At 43.4% G+C, this 27,560-nt stretch overlaps 1 long non-coding RNA gene across 1 annotated transcript; it reads left to right on the plus strand.

The window, feature by feature from the left end:
• Window positions 1-915: 915 nt before the first annotated feature.
• On the plus strand, window positions 916-27,560 carry LOC123618462 (uncharacterized). Its single transcript, XR_006726897.2, has 5 exons — window positions 916-1,967; window positions 2,634-3,304; window positions 4,637-4,753; window positions 16,572-16,649; window positions 23,662-27,560. It is a non-coding gene; the product is annotated as an uncharacterized LOC123618462 (long non-coding RNA).

Genomic DNA, 27,560 nt, shown 5'->3' on the forward strand with positions numbered 1-27,560 from the left:
CCCACACGCTGGCGTCTCTCTGGTTATTATCACCCAAACCCATCTCCCAAGTGGGAAAAATCCATTATCACGCATCCTACCCCGTGTTGACCTTCAGCCCAGTGTTTCCTCATTCCTGAAGAAGCAGTGGTGCTTGATTTCCCAGTTTTCTGCCCGTTTTACAAGAAAATGTCCTTTCTAAATTGACGGATTCATTGGACAAGTCTGTGCTAAGTGGCTGTCGTGAGCCCAGCAGTGATCCAAGCTAGAGCTGTAAACAGTTTGGGTTTTCTTTGCAAAATTTCTCTCCTTGCGGAGCTCACATTCTATTAGGAAAACAAACGTTATGCCTGTCAGATAAGTACATGGTTCGGCAAGTTAGACGAGCAAAGTACAGGGGGAAACACTGCACACGGCAGGAGGATGGATGCTGGGGCTTGGGGGTGCTCACAGCTCCAAACCACGTCAGGGGTCAGCACCAGGAGGAGACGTCTGAGCAAAGACGTGAAGACGGGTGAGGACGTCGAGGACGTGCTGAGGGTTCTCATGGAGGACAGTGTGAAGTCGTCGTCTGGTTGCGTGGAGCGCGAGGTGCCTTGGGAAATGCGAGAGGACCGCCGGGCCCTTCTGAGGACTCCATTGAGGCTGATCTGCGCGTGTAAACGTAACGTCGGGCCGGTCAGCACACTCGTGGGGTGTGGGTGTTTATCCACACCCGGTCACCCGGGGGCAGATGTGCTTGGAGTCGGCAGAAAGGTAGATGTCACAAGAATTGTGGATACAGTGAAGCGAGAGAGGGTAAAACAAACTGAGAATGGGGTTTTACTGATTGTCCATGACAGTTGCATGGGCCCAGAGGGAAGAATGGCTTATTGCGGGCGTGAAGACAGAAGATGGAGAAGCAACTGATTGTATGTCCTGCTGGAGCCAGGGGCTTCCTGGGGCGTTCTGAGCTCGCCCGAGGACCACCCGGACAGTGATTGAGCGCTGGGTGTGTTCCGGACACGGTGCAGAGGGCTTCAGGTGGGTCGTCCCTGCTAAGCTTCCCTGTGGACGTCTGGGTGGGTGTCATCCTCTATCCAACCTCGTTCTGCAGGGGAGAGAATTGAAAGTGAGGCTGAGTTGGGGCCTGGCGCTCTCTGACTCTCCGGATCAGCCACGTTAACGTGAGGTGACGTATGTGAAGCCTGTAAACTGCTCGCTGGACAGAGCTGTTGTTCAGAGAACTGGGGACTTGGACGTACACAACATGTAGTTTCACTACTGGCCAAAGGCAGCAGTGATGGCGGGTCTGTATCCTCAGGCGGAAAGCTGGACGTAGCCTACGAGTTCAGGGCAGTGTTTCTTTTCCCTGCTTAGTAATCTGATTTTCATACACATTCCAAGAAGTGTGGTGCGAATATAAGAAAAATCGAGTTGTTAGGATGGTGTGTTTTAATTGCTGGTCACATTGTTTTTCTTTAAAAGACAATAGATTTTGATCTCTCATTTCATGGGCTTTAAAACAGAAATCAGCTTGTAACTAAAATTTCAGGATACTGACGTTCAAGCTCAGAAGTAAGAAAGCAGGACGTATTTTCCATGTAAATGGAAAATGGTAGAATGTGTATTTATTAGTGTGAACAGGAAGCCTAATATAGGAATCGAAAGCCAACGTGAATTAAGCAGTTTCTCTAGAGAAGACTCTGAAAGGAGGAAATTAAAACTCATCAAATAGGTTCATAAAATTAAACTTTAAGCTGACGAAGGGCTGCCTCCACCTCAGATGTCCTTTCCAACTTCTTCTGCAGTCTGTCTGTTCCGCTGAAGAAGAATGACTCGGCCCACGTGTGCTGTGCTCCTCGCCAAGAAGTCACTAAGGCGACTTCACGAAGGTGAATCATTTATGTGTTGCCCATGGGCTGGAAAGCCCCTGGGCCCCAGTGTCCCGTTGTCACAGCCGTGGGTGTGAGGACCAGCGCCGCCCTTCCCTGCTAGCTGTTTTACAGGTATTTCCTCCCATCCGTCTCCCCACTTTGAGTCAGTGGACACGACGCAGTGTCCACTGGTCTGAGTAACCTCTCTTAATGACCTGTGTAACTGGCAGCTTGGAAAAGGAGCTTTAGAAAGAACTAGAGGTTGCAGCCAAAGTAACCTCAATCCATGAGCATTTGAACGGTGACAGTGGACAAGTGAGAGAGGTTCGTTCTGTGACCACGCTTGCCGAGACGAATCCAGGCGAGAAAGCAGGGGCGTCATCGCAGCGTCCAGTCCGTCCCCGCAGTAATGAAGCCTGTCTGTTACGCTTTGTTGCTCAGCGTTTCTTCCAGCCGAGGCTGTCCCTTGGAATTGATGCCGGAACTTTGCTGGGGAGTCAGTTCCAGGCTAATGCACCTCACAGCCTTTTCTCAGACTCACTGCGTCCCACCTAGGTTGGGAAAGACAACAACTTTGTTTATGCTTTCTTTTATCTCAATGAGTCTGTCCATGATCTCTACGCCTCTCTAGAGAAGATCTGATTTGAAGTTATTTAAGGCCATTCTCTCTGTGGAGAGAGGTGACCTGTTAATCTGTGAAGCTTTTTTACCCTGAGGACTTTGAAAGCCACGTAAGCGCTGACGTCCTTACTCATGTGCTCTCTGTATCCTGTCCCTCTTTTCATTTCTTTGCCCCAGAGTTGCTTTGTCTGGCTTCCAAGCTTCACCAAACAGCAAATAGGAACCTCGGTGGAAAAATGGGCAGACGATATGAACAAGCCATTTTCAGGAGAGGAACCTTAAAAACTCGTTAGTAATTTGAGAAATGCAGTTTATGTGTACATGTGAGTATGAAATATCAGCGACATTTTATTAGACAGCCCAGGTGATGGGAGGGACGTGCCGACGGAGGGTTTTTATCCCGTGCTCCTGGGAGTGGAGGAAGCTCCGCCCGTCCTGGCGAGTCGTCTAGCACGACCTAATCAAAGCGATGCTCTGTGTCCTCCAAGACGCAGAGCGTCCCTCCGGGACACACTCCCTGGGAAATTATTTTACAGGATCATCAAAGAGCCTGCAAGAAGGTGTTCCTCAGAGCGCATTTGTGGTGACAGAGCTGAAGGCAGCGGGAATGTCCATCAGGGGCAGGATGGCTGGGTTAAATCTGGTGGACTCCTAGCACGGAGTAAGCACTCTGCAGCAGTTACGTGACGGGGACACTGTGCTGCACACCAGAAATGGACACACTGTAACTGGCTGTAGTTCACTTAAAAGAAAAGTTAAAAAAAAAAAAAAGAAACAGCCAACTGGATAAACCTCTAGCAACATGAATGGATCCTAAACCGAACTGTTGAATGTAAAAAAAAAAAAAAGTAAGTGTGAATAGAGAACAACATTTAAATAAATTGAATCTACTTGTATAAAATAAAATTATATGCTTTGCAGAAATACAGAACAAATATACATGCATGTATGTGTGGGTATGTATGTACATACATATATATAAATATAATAATATGCATGTAATCTCATCCTCTGTTCTTAAGGCCGAAGGAAGGAGAGCTGTCCTTGAACAGGGCTGGGCGCTGCGGCCTTCTGAGGTCTTGGGGGGGGGCGGGGCGGGCTTGTCTCGAGAGGTCTTCCGTACCCCCGGACACTCCCTTTAAGCCCTTTCTAAGGTTGTGGGGTCTCAAAGCCACATCTTGGGCCATAGGAGCCTGATCTCGAGTCCAGTCCCCACTCCCACACCTGCTGACACCCGTCCCTTCCCCTGCTCCACTCTACTTCCCCTCCACTCTCTGTCCCTCCATCCTGCCTTCGTCCCCCCAGCTCTGCTGAGACATTATCAATGTATAACGTGTGTAAGTTCAAGCCTGCCCTCATTTTCAGTCTCGCCCCTCGTATTCACCTTACTTGCGTTCCCCCCCAGTCCCTGTCACTACCCCGGATTCCTCCTTCAGCTCCTGCCGGAATCTTCCCTGCCTTCCTCCCAACAACAGGGGCTGGACCTACCCAGGGCCCCTAGTTTGGAGTCTCTCGTCCGGGATGGCCAACAAGTACTTCCGTGAATTTCTGGGAGAATAATCAGGCTTTAAAATATCGATGCACCTGTCAGGTTTGGGCTGGATCTGTTTACCTCAGTGTAGTGGACTGAATAGTACCCCCCGCTCCCACCCCGCCACATGCCTGCAGACTGGAACTCAGAATGTGATCTGATTTGGATCTTGTTTGGAAGTAGGGTCTTTGCAGGTATAATTAAGATTGGGATAAAAATGAGGTTATACTGGCTTGCAGTGGATCCTAAATTTAATGAGGGTCCTTGTAAGAGACAGAAAAGGGCACACAGACACACACAGGCAAGGAGACCTGCGGAGACGGAGGCAACGAATGGGTCACATTGTCCCAACTCAGGGGACACCTGGGGTCTCTGTAAACTGGAAGAGTCAGGAAGCATTCTGCCTTAGGGCCTTCAGAGGAAGAGTGGCTTTTTATTTTGGGCATCTGGCCTCCAGATTGTGAGAGAATAAAATTTTGTTATTTTAAGCCACCGGGTTTGTGTTATTTTGTTGCGTTATAACTAGGAAATCACTCGGTGGAAATCACGTGGATCATTATTTGATGATCAGCAGGTCTCAGATTGGTTTATGTATCTATCACTCATTTATACAAGTGAGAAGACATTGCCTGTCCTGTTGTTTTCCTAGATGGTGCCTGGAAATCTGCCTTCCGCTAGGACTGAAGCACGGTGCCTCACAGTCGGTAGGAGGCCAGAGCCAGGAGGCGTCCTGCGTGGGTTCAGGTTACAGCCGTGCTCGCTCCAGGTGGTGTAACTTTAGAAAAGTCACTTTGACCTGGGTCTCACTGTTCTCACCTATAATGGATCTAACAGGACCTACCTCATAGGGATGTTGGAAAGATTGAAACTGGTTAAAATATTTTAAACATTTGGAATGTGCCTAGCATATAGTAATAAATGTTTGCTAATATTATTTCATGAAGACACCTGTCTCCAGCCCTCCATTTCCTTTTTCTCAGCTCTGTATATAAATTGGGTAACAGCTTACACCCAGCTGTTGGGTACAGTGTGCAGGTGATGTGGCCTGTGGGCAGGGACCATTCTGCCCCAGGTAATTAATTTCAATGTGATATGCAAAATATAGACTAAAAAATGCACAATTTAATTCAGCCTGTAAGATGAAATATCTTTATTTAGCCTGGAATAACATTTGCAGGACCCAACTGTTTGTAATTTAAGCAGCACTGTTACATTTTTTTAGGATTTTCTGGGACTGTTGATGACGTTCGTTGAATAAAATTTTTTTCGATTTCTTTTGCATTTCATTCACGGTGCTGTAAGACTGATTTTGGAAAAGCTACATTTCCGAGGGAGAGGAGAAGAAAATTCTCTCCTCCAGATCATGGAAGTCTGCTCTGTGGTATATATTCCCAGATGTGACCAACATGCTCGTTGGTTCTTTCATTTTTGTTTTAACTGGTGAATTCATTGTTGTTCCTGACTGGCGTCATTAATGCCCAAAGTTCAGTCTCACCAGGTCATGCTCACTTTGTGAGCTTTTTAATCCTGTTTCTCCTTTCCTTCTGTCTAGTTCTAATTGACTTCTCCTGCACAATTAAACTCCTGTGAGATCTTGACTATCCAGAAGCCATAGTGGACAGTGAGGCTGGGGAGCCTGAACTTCAGCTGCCCCTGTGCTGGAAACTCCACAGCACAGTTAACCGTCTGCTGAGTGCCAGCTGTGCTTTAGTGCATTGTTATGTCCTTTATATGTTTTATTGATTATTGTGGTGGTATTTTCTTTGTCAATTTGATGGGCCCACAGCGTATGCAGATAATCAGTCAAGTATTATTCTGGGTGTGTCTGTGAGACAGTTTCTGGATGAAGGAATGTCTGAATTGGAGGACAGGATAAAGCAGATAGTCTTCCCCCATGGGGGTGGGCCTCATCTAATCAGTTGAAGACCCAGATTGAACAAAAAGGCTGAGTAAGAGGAACTTCACTTGACCGCTAAGCTGGAGCATGGGTTTTCCCTTGCCGTTGAACTTGGACTGAACTTTACACCATTGCCTCTCCTGGTTTTCAGGTGTTTGAACTCAGACTGAGACAGTACCACTGGCTCTCTTGGGTGTCCATCTGGCCAGCTGAGGATCTTAGGACTTCTCAGCTGCATAATGGTGTGAGCCAATTCCAAGTAATAGATTTCTCTGTGTGTGTGTGTGTGTGTGTGTGTGTGTGTGTGTGTGTGTGTGTGTGTAAGCACACAGCTGACCCTTGAACAACACAGACTTGAGCTGCATGGGTCCACTTATATGTGGCTTCATTTCAGTAGTAAATACTACTCTACTACATGGTGTGTGATGGGTTGAATCCATGGATATGAAGGGCAGACTGTGGGGCTTCAGCACCGTGCATTCTGTATCCCTGGGGGCTGCTGAAACCAATCCCTGAGGTTCCCAAGGGATGGCTATGTGTATCTCCTATTGGCTCTGTCTTCCGGAGAATCCTTACTAATACAGTAGTGCAGTGTTTTGCAAGTTTATTATAATCTCTTTTAGAAAATTGAGGCTTCTTCAGAAAAGATATAATCCTAGATTCACTCCACAAATAGATCTGTCTGGAATTTCAACACAGTTTTGTATGATTCCACATCTCACCCTGTATCCAACTTGTGACAGTTGACTTCAGATCTGCTACTCAAAAGACGTGAGGGGAACCTGAGACCGGTACTGAACTTCCTCCAGGACATAGCTCGGAGATATTTCCTGTTGAGGACTGATTGCCTTGGGGAAGTCACACACCTCCCTCTGCGCACACAGCGCAGCGCCTCCACCCCTCCTGAGTTTCTGCTCCTTTCATTCTCCACAGGGGGACTCCAGTTCACGAACAAAATCAGTTCATCATATATTGGATTTTATTCAGGTGGTGTATTTCCGTCCCCAGAAATAGTTATGAGCTAGCACTATTTATTATTCTTAAACAATTCCATGGAACGCTCACTGACTCTCCAGGATGCAAATTCTTAAACATTCACACTTAAATGTGAACAATTCTAGCAGAGCCTTATACAGAAAAAGTTACTCAAAAATACCTTCTTCCAGCTGACTGTCAGGGTGTACAAAACACCTGTGAGTCTATATACTGTTTCCAGATCGATCCATCCTTTCTCTGCTTCTGTTCTTAGAATCCCGACTCGGCGGGCTGTGGCGTGATGGACCGCTCTGGTTTCTGTTTGTTAATGGAATGTGTGTTTTGCTCACTGGGGAGGCATTATCACTACCTTTTTCCTTTCTGTTTTGTCATCCCGATTTAGCGTCTTAAATAGTTTCCGTGCCCTTACATATTGGGTCTCTGTTATTCAGTTTTCATTTCTAAGGACTAGATTTGAACTCTGCCTTGAAATAATCTTGCGTTTGTGCTGGACTCCCTTCTGCAAAGTGTGTCTTACCTGTTTGGGGCTAGTTTCCAGGACAGCTGTTTGAGCAACTCTTTGGCTAGGTTTTATTGCCTCCTGGCCTTAATTCGTTTTCCTATAAACGCTCTCCAATTATGTTTAAAAGGGATCAAGGATGTTTTCGAACTAAGGAAACCTTTTTAGGAACCCTGCCACTGACTATTATACATGGCATCTTTTTCATCTTTAAAGGTAGGAATAAACCACAAAGTCACCTTCACACGCCTCTTGTCCGCCCAGTCTCGCTGCAAAAGCCGTTTCCACTCCGGTCGCTCTGGGAGGCTCTTGTTCTCTTCAGCTACTGCTTTTCCCTCCATTTTTTTTTTTTTTTGTTATTTATTTATTTGTGGCATGCTCTGCTGCTGAGTCCTGATCCACCTTAGGGGTGTTTTCTCAGGCCACCTGCTTTCTCAGCTCACTCCCTCAGCCCCTCGCGAGCTATCAGGGCACGACAAAGGGAAGCCACTTAATAGTTTTGCTGCCTAATCCGGACACCTTATTTTTCAGAGGAGTTTCTCACGAATGCTCCGACTTCTTGTCAGATCTGAGGGAAAGAGGATTGCAGAGAGCAGCTCGTAAGTGCTCGCCAATTAAATCCGGGCTCCTTCCTGTAGTGTTTCCGAGCTCCCTTTGAAGAAGGATTTCTCTGTGTCTCGGATGTGTTAAATGTCACTTTTTTATATTGCCATGTGTTGCACAAAAGGTTTGTGGCCTCTGAATAATTTCTTTGAGATGGATTTTCATAGCATATAGGACTTCAGTTCTGAATGTGCCAGTCTTTTCTCCTGTACAAGAAAGAGGGCAGAAAGGGCGTCCCACTTTCTGAAAGGAAAGCTGGGGTGTAACATACACCATAGTTTAACAGCCGCTCAAAGCTTATAGAAAATACTAAAAAAAAAACCAAAAAAAACCTCATGTAACATTTGGGCAAAGAGCCTCAGTAAAGGAATAGGAAAGGAGTAACTAACCACACTGAACTAACCTACTTCCTAAAACTGTTTCAGGCTCCTGACCATAGAACATGCCATGTAATGTGCATGTAACACACTGCATAGCTGCCTGTCCTGGGGCAGGTTTTCAAGGAACTTAATCACATATTGAGCTGATGGAATTTTTTTTTTTTTTGATATGTGAAAGAGGAGCTTCAAAAATTTAAATTGTGGCAAAGTGTAACCCGTGCATACTGACAAGGCCTTGTTTTGAGTAACGTAATGCATTTCTGTAGGTGAAAGGCTCTGGGGGTGGGTGGTGTTATGACTAACGCTGGTTCCTCATTTAACGTAACACATTTCCATGAAGTACACTGGTGGGAGACAGGGTTGCAGAAACACAAATAAACTTTTAAGTTGCCAGTGACTTGATTGAACACCCTCTTCTGTGGTTTGCACACACTGATCGTATCGTTTAGAATTAAGTTCCCTACTCCTGTCGGTATAGCCCTAGACCCCCAAGACCCCTCTGCTTTGTTGAAAAGTGCAGGCACGTCTGACACCACCAGTCTGGCACTTAAATGTGCCAAATGCAGACGCCACACTCATTCTTCAAATAATACATACAGAGTGACATTCAGGGGACTGTCTACCTCGTGTCCCCGTCATTGCTGTCAGTGTGTCGCCTGATCAGAGGTTCCAGAGCTGAGGGTGGAGTTACTACACCAGACCACTGGATTTGTTCTGATTAATTTTCATTTTAAAAAAGGAAGAGATGGATGATCCTGTCTTGGATGTTTGTGGTTCCTAGACAGCACAGTAGATAATTTATTATTTGCTTTGATTACATTCAGTGAATCTGTAGAAAACTGGAATTCACTCCACATGTGGCTTAAAAGAAAAAAGAAAGAAAAGATTTAATGGGTCCAGTCTAGGTAGCTTTTACTGGATGTTGGCTCAGTCTGTTGTGAGCCCTGTTTTATTATAAATCCGTGAACTTGCTCTGTTAGAAACTTTGTTAAAGACACCCACTCTTGGCAGCCCTTCTGAGCCCCGAATTGCATGGCTCCCCTGCCCACACAGAGCTCACACCTTGTGCTGAACCAAACTGGAAATTTCCAGTGTCTCTTTCTTACAATATTGATGAGAAGATGCATTCATGATCTTTTTCCTCCTGTTTCGTTTCAACGCATTCCTGTTGTTACTTCCTTTTCATTTCATTGTGAGCACTGCGGAGTCTAAGAGCCACGTGCACTTAATTATTGTCCCCAGGGGGTCTGAGAAGATGTGGGAGTTGTATCTTGTCTGCTTGTTCCAGGACAAGAAACCTCCTTGCCAGTAACTCCTCAGCCAGGAACACAGACCAGACTGAAAATTTGTCTGGACCGCTGGGCGGTATGTGTGTCACCTGCATTCTGTTAAAACCTGTTTGATGAGAATAAATATACAGAGTTTCAAGTCCTCCTGTTGTTTCAGAGACAACTGTGAATAGTGAAAAGACAACAGGGAAACTCAGGCAGTTGGGCCAAAACCTCTTACCAAACTGAAGCTTGAGCGATCTGCAGTCTCAGAGAAGGGGCCCTGATTGTGGTGCGAAGTTTTCAGCCTCGCTCAGGAAGCTCACAGTTACACAGACAGACAGTCACAACAGGGACAGTCACAGCCGTAGTCAAGTACCGAGGGCAGCCGGCACTTGCCCGTGACGCCGGCAGTGTTTGGTGATGGAATCTGTGTGTCTGGGCTGTCTGAGTTTCATCCCTGAACGACCCGGGTCTCTGGAAACTCCCAGTCCTGGCAAACTGAGACGTCAGTGGCCCTGCAATGAGGTCATTCCATTTAAATAAAACTGCCCACTTATTTTCATTTCACTGTATTTGAAGAAATGCAATGATGTTTCAAGATAAATAAGAATGTTAAGTGCCTATTATTTTAAAAATATTTGACTAGACAGTCAACAGATTTATTTCAAATAATCTATTTTAAGTAGACATTTAACTAATTATTCACGAAAAGCTTTATTTTGGGCATAATACAATTAAATCTGAAGTCGTAACCACAATAGACCCCTGAAAGACACGTTACGTAGTAAAATCAGAAACATTAATTAAGACTGTTCTAAACCCTTTGTTAGGCCCTGAAATAATAAGATAAATAAAATGCAGTCTTTTTTTCTGGGAGCCTACAGCTCCAAGTTTCCAAGTTTCTGAGTTTCTATGGAGACAATTTTGCCATTTTACAAGTCAGAGTAGATAATTGTATGTGTTCATGAGACTCAAAACTGGTTTACTTCATAAAGATTGACTAGTGATTTTTTTTTTGTCTTAAGTATAGTGTGCATAGATAGGCTACATTTTGGTCCTGTTTGTCTTAAAGTGGGCTTACTCTTTTGGAAGCAAGAGTTATTTCAATCAATTAAATACTAATTTTCAAAAAAGTAATAAATAATTGTATTTTTGTATCATGGAGTCACGAAACTACATTCTTAACGTTCTAGAATTTGATGGCTATGTAAATATCTAAGACATTGCCTAGAGAAACAGCAGGTGCGTAGTGATTGGTGGTTTTCCTCGTCTTTTTGTCAGGTATCTGGTACCTGTATGGCGCTGTGTCTTACAAACAATGCCAAAACTTTGGCTAGTTTTCTAGACTGGCTCAGCTAAAACAGTTTTGCACACACAGAGATGAAAAATTTATATTCACACGAAAGAGAACGTATTTTCTCTAGTGCGAGTGATAAGACCAAAAAAGTACAAGTTAATACAAATTATTTTTAAGGTTTCTCCCTCTCGAAACCATCACAGTCTTTTGGCAATGCGTATTTGACCATGTCACTTCTCTGTATGCACACCCACACACACACACACCCCCTCACAGTTAAAACTCCTCATTGGATTCTCATTAGATTAAAGATTAGGACCAAGATGAGAATATTTGATTGTTTCTTTTCTGCACTGACCTGCAGCCTCGGTTATTCAGGGACCACATCTGGATTTGCTCAGCACTGAGCCCTCCCGGCCCCGCAGTGCCTCGCTGTGAGTCAAGGCCAGATTTGTGTAAACATACAAACTCAGGTTTCTCCTTATATGCTGGCATTTGAGGAAAAACAGATTAATTACCAAAGGATGGTAAGGAAGATGACAGTCACTTGAAAGATAACTTCAGGGGAATTTTAAAGTTTCAGAGAGTGATATTTGTTCCTTACTATACATATACATATATATATATATATATATATATATATATATATATATATATATATTTTTTTTTTTTTTTTTTTTTTTTTTTTCGCGATTCATGCTGCGGGTACACACCAACCACCCCACTAACATTTACGAGCCATAATTGAGAATAATGTTCTTTGAATTCACAAAATGTCAGAAGAGAAGGAAAGAAAACATTTTCAAATAATTGAACAGCAGTTAGAAGTCGTAAGAATTGATTTGGCAGGATGTGTATTTGTGTGTAAGGAGAATTTGTGTAAAGTAGTGTTTGCTAATCTGAGCGTGTCCAAGATCAGAGAAGCTTACATAAACGGGAAGAAGCTGACACGAGTCAGGTGATTCCTGGGCCAGGGAACCAGTTACAGCTCCATGAATTCTCCCTGAGCTGGAAGGAGAGTTGGGGGGAAGTGTGGACGGTCTGCCCGTCTCATGTATAGAATCGAGGGAAATCAGCAGGGGCAGGAGCTGTTTTAATAATCAGAACTGATGAACTTACATGTTCTGGAAGACGGTCACATTGACAAAGACAGAGGAAATTATCGATTGCTGTTTTTTTCCGTAAAAACATATCACCTCATTGTATGCGAATCCTTAGCAAATTAACGACACTTACAACAAATTAGAAACATTAACACACTCCTACATTTGGAATTTGATTAAATCACTTCGAATTCAGTAGAACTACTTGGATTCCGTGTGGTGTGATTTGACTTAATACAGAAATAAGTGAATGATACAGAAAGATACTTAAGTGACAGCTCATACCCCAGAGGTAAATGGATGTCAGTGATGTTTTTAATGAGCAGCACAGATGGAAATTAATAGCTTCCCATAGAATCCCATTCCAGCATTAAATCATACTGTAGTTAAAAATTATTCGGGGCACATATAAACTCTCTCTGGAGCATTTCAAGTGCCTGCAATTTTACTGGTCTTTTGTGAGGCTGGAACACAGTTCTGTGCTGTTTATGGTTCATTCCACGTCTATTTGAAAGAGGCTTTTGCAACTGTTTGTTTTATATTTTGCAGCCCAGGGAAGTCGGTATGTGCCATGGCTAGGCAGGACATCGCTTCCTTCTCTGGAATACTTTGGTCATTGTTTTTTTTCCCTCCAACTATTTAAGTCCCTATAGAGTCCTCTTAAAATGTAAAAGAAGTTAAAAGCTCATTAGCTTAGACTGGCCATGAGGTGATAATTACTGAAGCTGGCTAGTAGATGCGCATGTTTACTTTACTGTCCTTCCTTTTGCATATGTTTCACTGTTTTCTCCAGTAAACGTTTCAAAACACATTAAAAGAGCCTAGTAGATAAGGGACTACGTAAGTATGCATGTGTCTGCATGTGCACACGTGTGCACGTGTGCACACGGCCCTAGCTGGTTCTTGGATTTTTTGGATTCAGGGTTCATGACTGTTTCTTTGGATCCTATAGCCCTGTGCGTCTATGATTTTGGATGATATTAGTAAGGTTACTTTGTTCTGTAAAAAATAACTAAATCTTACTCCAGCAAGATACTGCTCCCAGTCCCCTTTCATTATTTTTAATGTCCCAGTGCTTATGTGATTCTGACAAAGGCCTGAAGAGTGCAGCTCTCCCCAGATGAGTTGTTCATTGACGTCTCCTCCTGAAGGTACCGTTTTAGGGGAGACCGAAGACGGGGAGGGCTGGTACTTTATTCCCCCGTCTTTGACTGTGACGACTTCTACAGCCTTCCTGGGATAACGAGATCACAAACTCCTGGAGCTGTTAGGGTTTGTACTTCAGGTCTGTCTTTGTGGATTGCTGAAATCATTAGGAGTAACAGCATTTACTGAGCACCTGCTGCGTTACCAGGCAGCGTGCTGAATGCTTCACGTGCCTCCTACCCCTCACAGCGCCGCCTCAAGTAGGTTCTGTTACCCTTATTTGCAGACGAAGAAAGCTCAGGAGAGGGTTTGGTACTTTATAAGCATTTTGTAAATTTTGTGTCTACTGTTTTTATGTGTAGTTTAAATATAAACTCTCATAATCATTATTAAAAATTTTTTGAACCTTCTGATTACACTCGTGGTCTCTTCCATACCATTTAAGTAAACGTAATCTTACTACTTTCTTAGGTTTTACTCATCTTTCATATAAGACAAATGATACGAAATTTAGAAGGAAAGCCCCTAATTTGGCACTTGTGGAAATGTGGACACTTACTGACTCGAAGTCAAACTGTGCTCTGTGGAAGTGTTTATGGATGCGCGGTCCACGGTCCACTGACGGTCCTCAGAAGGAGTGACCAGGGTCTGTGGACCAGTTAGAGCTCATCGGGCTGTCAGGTGCGTCAAAGAATCTTAGGGAACCTCTGATGCTTTTGCGTCATCCGTCTTTAAGCAAAGTTGAGTCGCCTGCTTGGCAGACTCACTGGGTTTTTCCTAGACGGTAACAAAAGGAGGTTTTCCTATGTGAGATAATCTAACGCTGCTGCTCGTGGCACGTGAGAAACGGAAACGGTCAAGACTCCATCCACAGTGGTGCTGTTCCGAGCAAAGTCAGGCGCTGACCAAGGTCCACATTTAACACCTGCTAAACAGCAGGTGACACGTGACAGACTGTTAGGTACTGGGGATTCATGGTGAAGAAAGCTCTGGTCTTTATTGGGAGGAGCCAGGCAACAGCCAAGTCAAGGTTAATTTCAGAAAGTGACAAGTGCTCTGAAGAGACCAGAGAGCTTCATGCTGGTGGGGTAAACGCTCAGCAGCCATGCTCCAGTCTCGCTTTGCCTGCTGCCTGCAGCCTGCACCCCTTCCGACTGGTGCTCGTGCTTTAGAGAGCATTAAATAGCATACATTTATTTATTTACTTTAAATTAAATTAAATTTTTAACTGAAGTATAGTCAGTTACAGTGTGTCAGTTTCTGGTGTGCAGCATCATGTCCCAGTCATGCATATATATATGTATACACACACACACACACACACACACACACACACACACACACACACACATCTATTTGTTTTAATATTATTTTTCATTAAAGGTTATTACAAGATATTGAATATAGTTCCCTGTGCTACACAGAAGAAATTTGTTCTTTTTTAAAATCTATTCTTACATATAGTGGTTAACATGAACAAATCTCAAACTTCCAAATGAGATCATTGAATAACATTTAGCACCCTTCCTGGATGTGATGGTAAGTGACTGGGAGTGTGGTACTACAGCTTGAGATGTTACTGGGGAGCGGCTTTTAACTGAGATCAAGATGATGAGAGGAAGTGGCCCTGTGAAATAGAGAGCAGCACCCTCCACCCCTGGGTCCGAGGGACAAGCTCATGCAAAGGCACTGTGGCCCTTCTGTGTAAGAGAAAGGACACTTACCTGGCCGGAAGATCCTGTGTGAAGGGAACACTGGGAGCAGACAGTCAGATGGGTGTCAATGACACACATCGTGCAAGAGTGACTATCTGTACATATGATCAATATTTTGTTCAATCAGTGAGGGAGGTCCTGATGTGAATCCATTTTCAGTTAGTATGTGGGGAAATACACAGTGACCTTTCTCACTATGATTAGAGAAGGTGTTTGGTATACATAACAAGCAGAGGTCACTATGTTTGTCCCAAGTAGGGTTTTGACAGGCAAATAAAATGGTGAGCATCTACATGTCAGCTACCCAGCCAGGAGCTGGCAGTGTGCCCTTCTGGATTTGATGTCCAAGTAGAGAGCAGACATTGTGACTGAGGGTCATCGTGGCCACTGAGAGTCTGACTTTGCAGGCTGCAGTTCAAAGATGCAGGCTGGACGTGAAGACAAGACTCAGCTTCCCCTCTGAAGTGTGCTAGCTGCCAAGGAGAAGGTTGCTCCTGGGAGCTTTTCAGCTGAGAGATGAGATGTCTTTACAGATTCACAGCACCAGTAAAAGATTAAGATCTGTTTCTGTGAGTTCAGGCACTTTTGCTTTGTGACGTTTCTCAGAATCACATGTAGTACCTTGAATGGTCTGAATGTATTACTTTAGTGACAACACGATCTTAGTGTTGATGATAAGACAACAGATTTCTTGTCTGAATTGGTGCACGCAGCTTGATTGTCAAGAATGTGGTTCTTTTTCAGCCCGCAAATGTCTTCTTCGCTTGTCAGATTAAAAAAAAATGAATGACAACGTGTGATATAGTTTAAAAACAAGTTTAAATACCGCAACAGAACATGAAGAAACATTTTGCATAAATAAATACAGAAAATGAGAATTCGAAATATGTTTACCCCTGTGCCCCTTCCTGATCGGTAAAATGCTTTTGAATATGATGTTGTAATTAATTCAGCGCCTTTTAGCACAAAGGACCTGGTATTTAGTGTGAAATCTCCTAATAATTTGGATGTATTTCATGTTTGATCCAAATACCTAAAACTATAAGGCAGAAACACAAAACATTAAAATTCATTTTAGCCAACTTGTGTTTCTTAAGTCTTAATATACATTAAAAATTTCTGAATTGGTAGAAATGAAGAATAAATGAAGTAATTAACTGGATACAGGGCCTGATTTGCAATCCCAGGTTATTGGTTACTAGGCCTAAGATAAATAAGTTGGTGAAAAAATTTCAAGTAATGTCATCTATCTTACTGACATAAAATATTTTTAATATTGTTAATTTAAGTAGGGTTATTTATTTTATTATTTAAAAGCTTGTGGTAATTCTGTTTCTCAATTTATCTAGAATCAATATCCTGTGAATCTGATGAAGGCGCAGTATGGGGTCCACAAGTGGGAAACGCTGCTCTATGAATTACTCGATTTGTGCTGCAAATGGGATTTCCTGAGTGCACAGGGAAGACTGATTTAGGGTTTAGGAATAACAGTTAATTGGAAAAGAGTTCATTATCCTAAACATAATGAGTGGGAAAGTCCATTAGTTCTGAAGTCTTTTCTGTAACTAGATTTAGATCTATAGCAATGCAATTATGATTGCATCAAATCAGTGGTTTAGACCTGACCGTTGTCAACTGAATGACTTTTTTTTTGAAAGTGTTCTTTCTTTCCTTTAGGGTGTTAAGTGAGTGTTCATGTGTACCCTGGCAGATAATGGTTTCTGCACCTGAATGCTATGGTATCAAGATCGGAAGGTAAGTTTGTATAGTTACAAAAATTTAAAAAAAAAAGGCAGATAACGAAAAAGATTATCAGCACTACAAGGCAACAGCCAAACCCAGAACTTGAGCCCTTCTCAGCGCAAATGATCTGTTTTCTACAATAGAGCAATGGCATTAAAAAAAAAAAAGTGGGAGTGGGTTGTTAAGGAGCAGAGTAAAGAGTCTAAAGATGAAATGCAGAGTGTAGACCTTATTTTTGATCCTGCTTCAGAGAAAACAACTAAAAAATTAATTGTTGAGATAAAAGGACAATTAAACTTGTATCAATGATATTAAAAAATTGTTGGAACTTTTGGTATGACGATGATGCCGCGGTGGTGATATTAAAACCTGCTTTTATTTGTTAAAATGAATTGCTTATGTATTTACAGATGAACGACATATCTGAGTTTTCCTTTAAAATACTCAGAAAAAGAATTTGAGGGGTGGGGGGAATACTTGGTGTGCAAAATGCTGATAAATACCGCAGCTGGGCGAGTGGTACGTGCATTTCCATCATATCGCTCTGTGCCGTTTGCGTGCGTGCTGTATTTTCCACGTTAGTAGGTCATTTCCCATGTTTGTTGAGGCCACCCGTCAGAGCAGTACACGCATCCCCATTATACCGCTCTTCCCTCAGGTTCACGAACGCTGGTGTTTCAAGGACCTCAGTCACCAGCACATTGTCCGATGTGACGCCATGGTAGCCTGTGACTTCAGAAGTATAGCCAAAGTCTGCAGTTACACGGGAGAACTCTGTCTTAATCCTCTTTTATTCAGTTAATCCCCATATTATGGCTTTTCTTTTTTTCTTATTTAAACATTTTAAAAAATTTGAAATATATGCAGACAAGTGCATAAAAACAAATGCAGAGTTTCATAAATAATTAAAAAGCAAATACTGTGTAATCTTCACCCGTATTAAGAAATAAGCTATTGTAAGAAGAGAAGATCACTTTCTGTTCCTTCTGTTCCTTCCCCCCTCACCTCGAGGAAGTTCTCAGCTCTGACTGAAGTTGTGCCTGTTCTGGAGTTTCCTACACATGGAATGAGATGGTGCGGGTTACTCTCCTTTGCTGCTTCTGGGCAGCGCTACGTGTGTGAGGCTGGCTTGTGCTTCTGCCCGTGGCTGTGATTCAGTCATTCTCACAGCCCTGCAGTGCAGCAGTGCTGCTGGGGATGCTGCCGTGCGTGTCACGCTGGGCCGGGGGCCGCGGGCTCCTGGAGGCTGAAGCGCGGTAGCAGAACGCCCGCGCCCCAGATCTGCTGCCCTTGAACAGGTGCCCGATCACGTACGCTTGTCCTGCCTGCTTCACCAGCACATGCGTGAAGTGTCGGCTCCTTAACTTCATCCCGCTTCCCCTGATAGGCAGTATTTTCATTGTTATCGACTTACAAATGTTTCTCCCTTTTGCTGTTATTTCATCTTTAACCTGACTTAGAAGAGCATTTCTTTAAAAAAAAAAATTGAAACTGAAATAAACACAGAAAACTTCACAAATGTAATCATTACAGCAAAAATGGATAGCTCCATGTATCTACCCCTCAGGAGGCCCTCTCGTGCCTTCTTCCAGGGCCAGGAGGGGGTCCCCAAGGCCAGGAGCGGGTCAAGGGGTTACGGTTAAGAAGACACTGTTCAGGGCGGAACAAGTGGAGAGTCGGCACTTGCCTGCGCGTGGATGCCTCCTTCAGCTTTGCCTCCGCGGTGTCTCACTCTCTCCTAACCCCAGTTCAGGGTTCAGACAACGTGTAAATAAATGACCATGGCTGTGTTCCAATTAAACTTTACTTAAAAAATAAGCAACGGGCCAGCAATTGCCTGTGGACTGTAGTTTCCTGACTCCTGACCCAGACTCTTCCTTCCGACCTGTCTGCCCGCTCACTGATTCTCCCTTCAGCTTCATCTAATCTGTCATTAGTCTCATTTGCTTAATTGCTGTTTCATTTCCAGGATATCTATTTGCATTTTTTTTCAAATCTGTGCTGTTACTATACAATTTTCTATTTCCTGTGTTTTTAAAAAACACTGTTTTCTTGCTTTTTTTTTTAGGATGGGGGAGGCAATTAGGTTTATTTATTTTTTGATTATTATTTTTTAATGGAGGCACTGGGGTTGGAGCCCAGGACCTTGTGCATGCTAAGCACACCGTCTACCTCTGAGCTCCGCCCCGCCCCTGTTTCCCAGGTGTTTTAAGCTTGACTCTCGTTTTTAAACTACAGATGTTGATGAAGTGAATTAACCGATCAGTTAATTGTTAGCGGTTTTATGGTCTGTTATTGTTAATTCCAGTATTCGAAGTTGTGTGGCTTGCTTTTGACTTTCACTCTTATTTATTTCCTCGAGGGCTTATTTATCACTTACCATATGCTGCTCGATATCCTTGTGAACGTTTTTTTTTGTTGAGATAACTTGAGGCCTAGGATGTAGGTGTGTCCATCTAGAACGGTGGTTCTCCAGGTGTGGTCCCTGGACCAGCAACTTCAGCATCACTTGAGAGTTTGTTGGAAATGTCAGTTCCCGGGTTCCATGCTGGACCTACTGAATCAGAAAGCATGGGGCTGAGGTCCAGCGTTTATGTGCTTTCACAACTCTCTGTGTGATTCTGATGCTTAAGTTGGGGAACCACTGCTTTCAGGAAGATTTTCAGTGTTTATGTTCAGCACCTCGTCTATCTGGAATCTGGTTAAATTCATGAGTTTTTGGGCCTCTTGGGGGATGTCAATTTGAGTGGCTAACCTGGTTGACTTTCATGGTCCACTGTGGCCTCAGTCTCCTCTGAGACCCTCCACCTTGAGCAGATCTTAGATTTTGATTTCTGTTTCCCATATTTTGTATGCCTCTTCCAACCAAAATTCAGAGTTTCCAAGTAGCAAAGCCTTCAGATGAAAGGAACATCGGTGCCCACCTTTTCTCTGGATTCAAATTTACCCCTCAGATCTGGCTAAATTGCATATCATCTTAGCTGCCTGATGCTTCTAAGAAGACGTTTGTATATTTCATCCAGCAATTTCAGTTTGTTTCTAGACAGAGAGTTAGTTCCAATTTCCTAGACCACCATTATAGGAAATGACCTCATGAGCTATTTCTAGGATTCCCTGTTCTCACTTGAACATGAAAAAACAGAAAATGTAAAGGCAGTTCACCTTAGTGGGGACATGACCCTGATACAAAATGTTCTTTAAAATGCTTACCTTGTGTTTTGAGACTTATGCCTTAAATATACACAGGTTTACTCTCCAGGAAAGTGTGTTGGCCACGGTAAAACCGCTCCTTTTGGATGCTGGAAGTTCCTGTGCTTTGTTCACACATCACGAGTCGTCAAGAGTGATGTAACTGCCCCCGAGACATAAATTTAATCTTTGATGGTTTCTCTTCACGTACTTGTTATGAAAAATGTTCATATTGGCAGGAAGTTGATGGGTTTTACCATTCTGCGGTGGAATGTTGCCATAAGGAAGTGAATTTATTGACTGTTCGATGAAAATAATGTATTTATGCAAAATGTTTCTGTAAAGCAACGTCTGCTTTTTGCTTGAGGGGATGTATTCACACAAGAGTGTAGACAGAGAAGTAAGTGAAGTTAATGAAATTTAAGACCCCAAATATCTTTACCAGGACCATTTTATAGATAATGTGAAAATACTGTCTTTGCATGGACAGATACCGAAATTTTGTAAAATGACAGTGATCTGTGTGGCAGACCTGATGGCGTTTAACTAGCGGGTGGGTTCTAGAGACGGGCGCGCGGACGCTGTGAAAAGGGACCAAATGTAATTCTCTAGAGAAACTCAGATTAAAATTGTCTCCCTGTGTATATTTAAATGTCTGTTCTGTCCTTTGAAAACGCTGTGTTCAGACAACTAAAATAAATGCCAAGGAGCCTGGAAAACCAGTGGTCCCGATAGAAACACGCCATGGAGGTTATACAACAAGAAGAAAGGATTTAAAATGTCACCTCAGAAAATTTACCTGGCTTGTGGTTGGTAATCAGATCTCTTCCTTTTTTAACCTCAATCTCAGCCTGCATCTTCCAGTGCCATCTGTTAGGTTCACCTGGGAAAGGAAGCACGGTCGAATGTCTGGGCTTGTGTGTGCAGCACGTTTGTGGTGATTTCTGTGAAATGAACCTGTGAGTGAGCTTGTGTGTATGTTCAGGTGATACGGTTTCCAGATATAGCAAAGTCATTTATTGATCTTTTCCTCAATTCTACAGCTGGAATTTTTTTTAAAGTGTAGTTGATCTATAATGTTTCAGGTGTACAGCAAACCGATTCAGTTGTAAATACATATATATACACATGTATTATTTTTCAGATTCTTTTCCATCGTAGGCTATTACAAGATATTGCATATAGTTCCCTGTGCTGTACAGTAGGTCCTTGTTTGTTTTATATAAAATAGTGTTTATCTGCTAATCCCAAACTCTGATTTATCCCCCACCTTTCCCTTTGGTACCCTTAAGTTTATTTTATATGCCTGTGAGTCTGTTTCTGTTTTTGTAAGTAAATTCATTTGCATCATTTTTTTTACATGTAAGTGATATCATATGATATTTGTCTTTCTCTGGCTTACTTCACTTAGAATAATCATCTCTAGGCCCATCCATGTTGCTGCAAATGGCTTTATTTCACTCTTTTTTTTATGGCTGAATGGTATTCCATTGTGTATATACACCATAGCTTCTTTATCCAGTCACCTGTCACTGGGCATTTAGGTTGCTTCCATGGCTTGGCTGTCGTAAACAGCACAGCTGGAATTTGGATGTCTGTGATATGAGTCTAGAGCTAAAATTCCCATTAGGTCCTACTGCTTTAGTGGGTAACTGATCTGAGCCAGATTGGCCCTTTTCAGAAGCTCAGAAACAAGGATGACCACCTTCAGGCTCACGGGAAAGCTCTTTCTATTAGAGCACAGTCTCAGGACCTCATCTGCCACTGGTGTCTCTCAGATGCTCATGTGCCTCTCAGGCTGCTTGCTGAAAACCCACAGGCTGAGCCATGGGAGCGACGGTCCAAAGGCTTTAGACACATTCTCTGCCTAATACTACCGCATGAACTATGCTTTCCTTTCATTTATTATATCCCAAGTAAATGTGGTTAAGATAGAAAAGAGGATACAAAATTATTTTTTTCCTACTGAATCTGTAAAGCTGGCCTGTTTTTAGCCAGTTGCTTCCTTATATTCTTCTGCCTTGCCTTTCCCTTCAAAAACCCTGGACCTAAGCACCTGTCATGTGTCGAAGACTGTGTAGAATATCCAAAGACCCCACCTCTGTGCTTGGGGAGCCCCATCTAGTAGGTACGTAGAAACACATGAGTACCTGGTCTGGTTTTAAAACAGAGGTAGAGGCAGCGATTTGTGGGGATTTACGTAACTGCGGTGGGAATTTCTTACTACAGCAGGCACACATTTTTATTTGAAAAGTACTCTTTTCTTATAAATATAGTGGAGCCAACACAGTTCATAGTTTACAGGTCATGAAAATCGCCAAGGAAGGCAGACTCACCTGGTAGATGCACTGAAGAACTGGTCCTGGAGGTTTGCTGAGACCGTCAGCAAGGCTCTCAGTCCACTAACTCCGTTCTCAGGGGAGTTCTAAGGCACTTGGGGTGAGGAGAGTGTGTCTAGCAGGTAACTGGTCAGGGCCGCCTCCACCCACTTCTCATGTCACAGGGTCTGCTGTGTGCTCGTCCTGCCCGGAGCAACACGATTGGCTGTTTGGTGGACGTGAAGTGATGTTACTAACAGGATTGCAGTGACAGTTGTCACAGCCTTGTACTTCAGGAAAGCATCCAGCTAGATGTTGAAGGCACTTTCAGAGCATAGCTGCTGAGTGCAGGGACATCTGGTCGACCCACCGTTCGGAAGCTTGCTCCTTTGTTTACAGCAGAGCCAGGAGGAGTGAAATGGCTCTGGGCAGGCTGGGGGTGGGGGTGGCTCCAGTGATTTGTCAGCGGTTTTTACCAACAGTTACACTAAACCAGACCTGTTCCTACCGTGAGTCTAAATGACAGGTGCACAGTCAGGCACAAGTTCTCTCTGGGTGTTGCAGTTAAACTGCTGTGTTATTTAACCTTTGGGAGGAGGAGCTGGAGGTGAAGGGGGTGCAGGGAGATGAGTGCTGGGGCTGTGCTTGCCTCCGGGCGGCCAGGCGTCTGCACTCTGTGGACGACGCTTGTGTATCTGGAATATCCAAGCGAGCATCTGAAAGATTAACATAACTTAAAAAAAAATATGAGAAGCCTAGTTGAAAATTATTTAAAAATCAATAACTTTCCTATATGCCAGCAATAACCTCTTATAAAATATAATAAAAAACAGATCCTAGTAATAAACAGAAAATGTTTTAAAAGACCCGTAAGTAACCTTAACAAGAAATGTGCGGGACTTAGACGAAGAAAACTATGAGATATCACTGAGTGTCATAAAAACAGAATTTAATGAGAGGAAATCTTTTTTCCTAGAAGGCAAACAGAATGTAATAAAAATTTTATTTCTTCTAAAATTAAGTGTAAATATAAATATAATTGCAATAAAAATTCCAACTAAACTACTCCAAAATGTATCAATATAAATAATGTGTTAAAATGGCTAAGACTTTTTTTGACCCAGGATATGTTTATTTTATTGTATAACCAAAATTTAATTTAATTTTTTATTTTTTTAATTTTATTTTTTATAGAAGTGTATATGATTTACAATGCTAGTTTCAGGTGTACAGCAAGGCAATTCAGTTATACATACACATACATATATGTTTTTTCTTTTCAGACTCTTTTCCATTGTTTGTTATTATGAGAAATTGAATATAGTTCCCTGTCCTGTACAGAAGAAACTTTTTAAAATCTATTTTTATATATAGTGGCTAACATTTGCAAATCTCAAACCCTCAAATTTATCCCTTCCCACCCCCTTTCCCCAGTAACCAGAAGATTGTTTACTATGTCTGCAAGTCTGTTTCTGTAGATGAGTTCATAGTGTCTTTTTTTTTCTTTTTTCTTTTAGATTCCACATACAACAAGACTTTTTTAAAATAAGAAAAATGATATAAGATTTTCATTGATAATGAAATACCTTAGCAGTGATATTCAAGAAGCCATATATGGGAAAAGGCAGTTTTCTAATAATGATATGTGATTCAATGTATGATGTTGGGACAACTGGTTGTGTATAAGACAAATACATAATTGAATTAGAATGCAAAAAATAATTTCATACATTTCCTGATACAAACATGAGTCCCTACGTTGTGGGAGTAAGAGGTCATGTCACTGAGAGCTAAGTTTGCACAGCTGATGACGCAGCTCCACCAGCCGTTGCGGATACAGAGACCTTGGAGACAGGACGGCACGTCTCAGCGTTGCTGCTAATGAAAATAACAGAGATGAAAAGAGACCAGGCTTCTGACAGGGCCTGGGGCTTGGCAAGCAAAGCTCCCAGATTTCAGCCTCCCCGCTCTCCTATCCGCCAAGACTCTTCCTGGCCAGGAAACGTCGTGCAGTGCACATAACACCCCTGTGCCCGCCAGCCCTGGGTGTGGGGGGGCCACACAGACATTCTGGAGGGCGGCTTGGAACACCGGATGCACCTGTTGCTGCGTTCAGAACTTCCAGTGATAGAATGTGTCCCAGGGAGAGGACAGAAAAAGCACAGAGGGGAAAATTGTAAATGAGCTAATTACTTACTAATAAGGTGTTGGCTAAGAAATCGTATATACCTATAAAATAATGGTCTTTAAAATTTTTAATGGATAGGTTAATAAGTAGCATATTACTGGGGTTAAAACTTACATTTCTTTCACTATTAGCCATATTAAGCATTTCTCTCCTGATGTAAATTGGCAGTTTGTAATTCTCTGATTTAACTTTTTAACTGTGTCCTTGGAATCCTTTCTTCCCACCTTCCTTCCTTCCTTCCTTCCTTCCTCTTTCTCTTTCTCTCTCTCCTCCCTCCCTCCCTGTCTTCTTCCTTCCTTTTCTGCTTGTCATTCACTGCACATGTTTAAAACTGAGTTAACATTATAATAAGAAAAAGCACATTCTTAAATGGTAATGAATGTCAACAAAGACTGTTTTAAGAAAATTCAAGTTTGGTTCATTCTTTGTGTAAGTTTTCTTTATAATTAAATAATGGCAGTCAAGGCTAGAAATATTAACTAGGAACCAGTTTGCAATATGCCTCGAGTCCCAGGCATAGCAAGTGGAACTTTGTCCTGGGGACGGCAGAGAGCCCTGGGGGATTTTGAGGAGGAGCAGAGTGAGATCAACGCCGTATTTTTTAAGAACCGCTGTTTGCTTTGTAAAGGGACGACGCTGTCCCGGTCTCCTGCCACCAGGTGGCGCCCCGCTGTTGTCTCCCAAAGTTGGCTCTCACGTTTATACTCCCCTGGTGTGAAAAAAGACAACACGGTGTAATCAAGAATTACGGCCTGACACCAAGCAAAAGAAAATTTTAGACTCCAGATTAGAAATTTTGCTTCAGTTGAGGCTATTAAAATGAGAAACAATTTCCAAAAAAAAAAAAAATAGTGATGAGGTGAGGTGCTGGAATAATTTAAAATAAGACGGGTCAGACCCTGCCAATAATAAAGCTTGGAGAGTAATTGGGATGAGCAGCCAGAATTAGATGGCTTTTGGTATTCTCTCTCTCTCTAATGTCTGTGATTAATGTGCCATTACAAAAGAGTTATGTCTTATAAAAATGGTATAAATTTGAAATGGTCATAAATAGCCTTTAGGCTCTGATCTTGATTTTGACCCAAGAATGCAGAGAGCATGGAGGAAGCTTCTGCAGCCTCCTGTCCCACTGGGTTTTCCTGTCTGCAGCCCTGATGCTCGAGGTGGTGGACACGTCAGTGTCCCATCCTGGAGGGCGCAGTCTCTGGTCTCTGGGTGCCACCCTTCCCTGCCTCCTCCCAAGACCTCCATCGCCCAGGTGTATTCCTGACAGCCCGGCCCCTGTGTGTACAGGAAGCTGCAGGTAAGTCATCAGAGGTGCGGGAAGGGAGGCGTGGCCTGACCGGGGGCAGGGGAGCAGCTGGACAGTGGGGGCTGCAGAGCTGAGCCCAGTACTGCCCAGAAAAGACCTGGAGAAAGCGGCACATTTTCTTCTTCCTCCCAAAGGAGGAAAGGGTTTCAGATTTTGGAGTGGGTAACAGCTCAGACTGGGAACATTCAAAGTCTAAGTCCAAGAGCAGTAAAGGGACCATGACCCTAACTTGGGGAAGGGTTTCATGCGGCCTTTGTCACTGGTGTGAAAAGTGTGAGGAGCCCCCTGCTCTGGACTCGCTCTAGGGAGAAAGTTAAGGGCCCTTTAACATCTCATTTCGCCTCCTCTGGTCTCGTAACGACAGGCAGCCTGAGCCCAAGGACAGCTCTGCGACCTACGAGGAAAACGAGGGGCGGCCAGGTTTTTCCCAGCAATTGAGGACCATGGACAGCGGGAGGAGGGTGAGAAACTCCAGTACCCTCTCTTGCTTATGTCTTTGATGGGCTCGAGTGTTGGCGATAGGCCGGCTTGCTTCATGAGGTGATACACTCTCTGCTGAGAAGTTACTCAGACAGGATTGAGCGAACATCTAAATGTTCTATCACTAGACATCGCAGAGCAAAGGGCCTAATAACTCCTGTGATTTTTTTTCTTGAACAACTCATTTTTTCCTAAATCAGAAATACGAATGAGTACTGATTGAATTCCCAAGTGTATCAAAGTAGAATCTAAGGTGGTTAACCAAAGTAACGTGACTCCCATAGAAAGTGCATTGGAAAGCACGTTTACTGGGCCTCGCGATTTACTGTGTTACTGCGCGATGCTGGACACCTTGACGTACACCAGCTTGTTTACTCCTGACGACAACTCTTGGTGAAAGATCAGTGTTGCCGTTTTGCAGATAAGGACCAGGAGGCTATGGAGGTCGGGTGGCACCTACGATGCACTGGATGCTTGATCTCATTCTTCTGACAATGACCCAGTCGTCTGCCTCTTCACTGGAGGCTTATGGGTGAACTGTGAGAATCTACAAAACTTCACTGATTTCATCTCCAACTTGAATTCTGGTGGGGCCAGAAGCACCGGAAACACCCTTTAATGCTGGTTCGTAGCTGGGTGACGAGCTCTATTTTTCACCTGTTTCATTTTGGGTTTGTAACATTTTGACAAAATATCTTAATGTTTATGTTTAAAAGTAAACATTTACTCTGTGATCACGAACGACCATCTGCAATCCTGCGTCACAGCTGAGCTTTTGCTGAGACTGTTTGCTTTGCTTGCTTCTGCGTGGTTGCATGTTTGTGGATGAATTCTGTGTTCATTCCATCACCGTCTGACTTGATAACTCCCTACGTGGCCAGCGACACTCATTTTCTCTGTAACAAAACCGTGCAGGAGGCTCGATCATCATAACTTCACATGAAAGGACAGGAGGCACGTGGCAGGTGAATGCTCGGATCGGACTGGCCAGTGATGTAGTTCAAGCTACAGGATGATTTTAAGACACAGCAGGTGTTACTCAGCTGAGTGTCTCCCAGTGCCTCTGAACTCAGGCTCCACGTTGCTTTCATAGTTAAATAAAATGGCTTGCACTCCTCTCTCGCATATCGTGGGGAAGCTGTTTCTCCTCAGTCACTCCAGATGCTCTGTGGGCATTCACGTTTCCATGGTTACGTTTTGCTCTGGGTTCCCACTAACTCTGAATTCTTGGTGCCCCACCTGCCAGGTTCCTTCTAGAACAAGCGTGGTTGAGCGAGGCATCGCCTGGGAAAGGCTGGTCTCCCTTGTCCATCACAGAGAATGTGTCCCTGGGCTTCATTTCCTCAGCTTGCAGCTGCCTTGGGCCTCTCTGCCCCGAGCGTCTTCTCTTCAGGCCAGTTCTCTCTGTCCTGAAGCCTGTCTCCAAGTCCTACAAA

Source organism: Camelus bactrianus, chromosome 31, assembly GCF_048773025.1.
Source record: "Camelus bactrianus isolate YW-2024 breed Bactrian camel chromosome 31, ASM4877302v1, whole genome shotgun sequence".
Classification (NCBI taxonomy): domain Eukaryota; kingdom Metazoa; phylum Chordata; class Mammalia; order Artiodactyla; family Camelidae; genus Camelus; species Camelus bactrianus.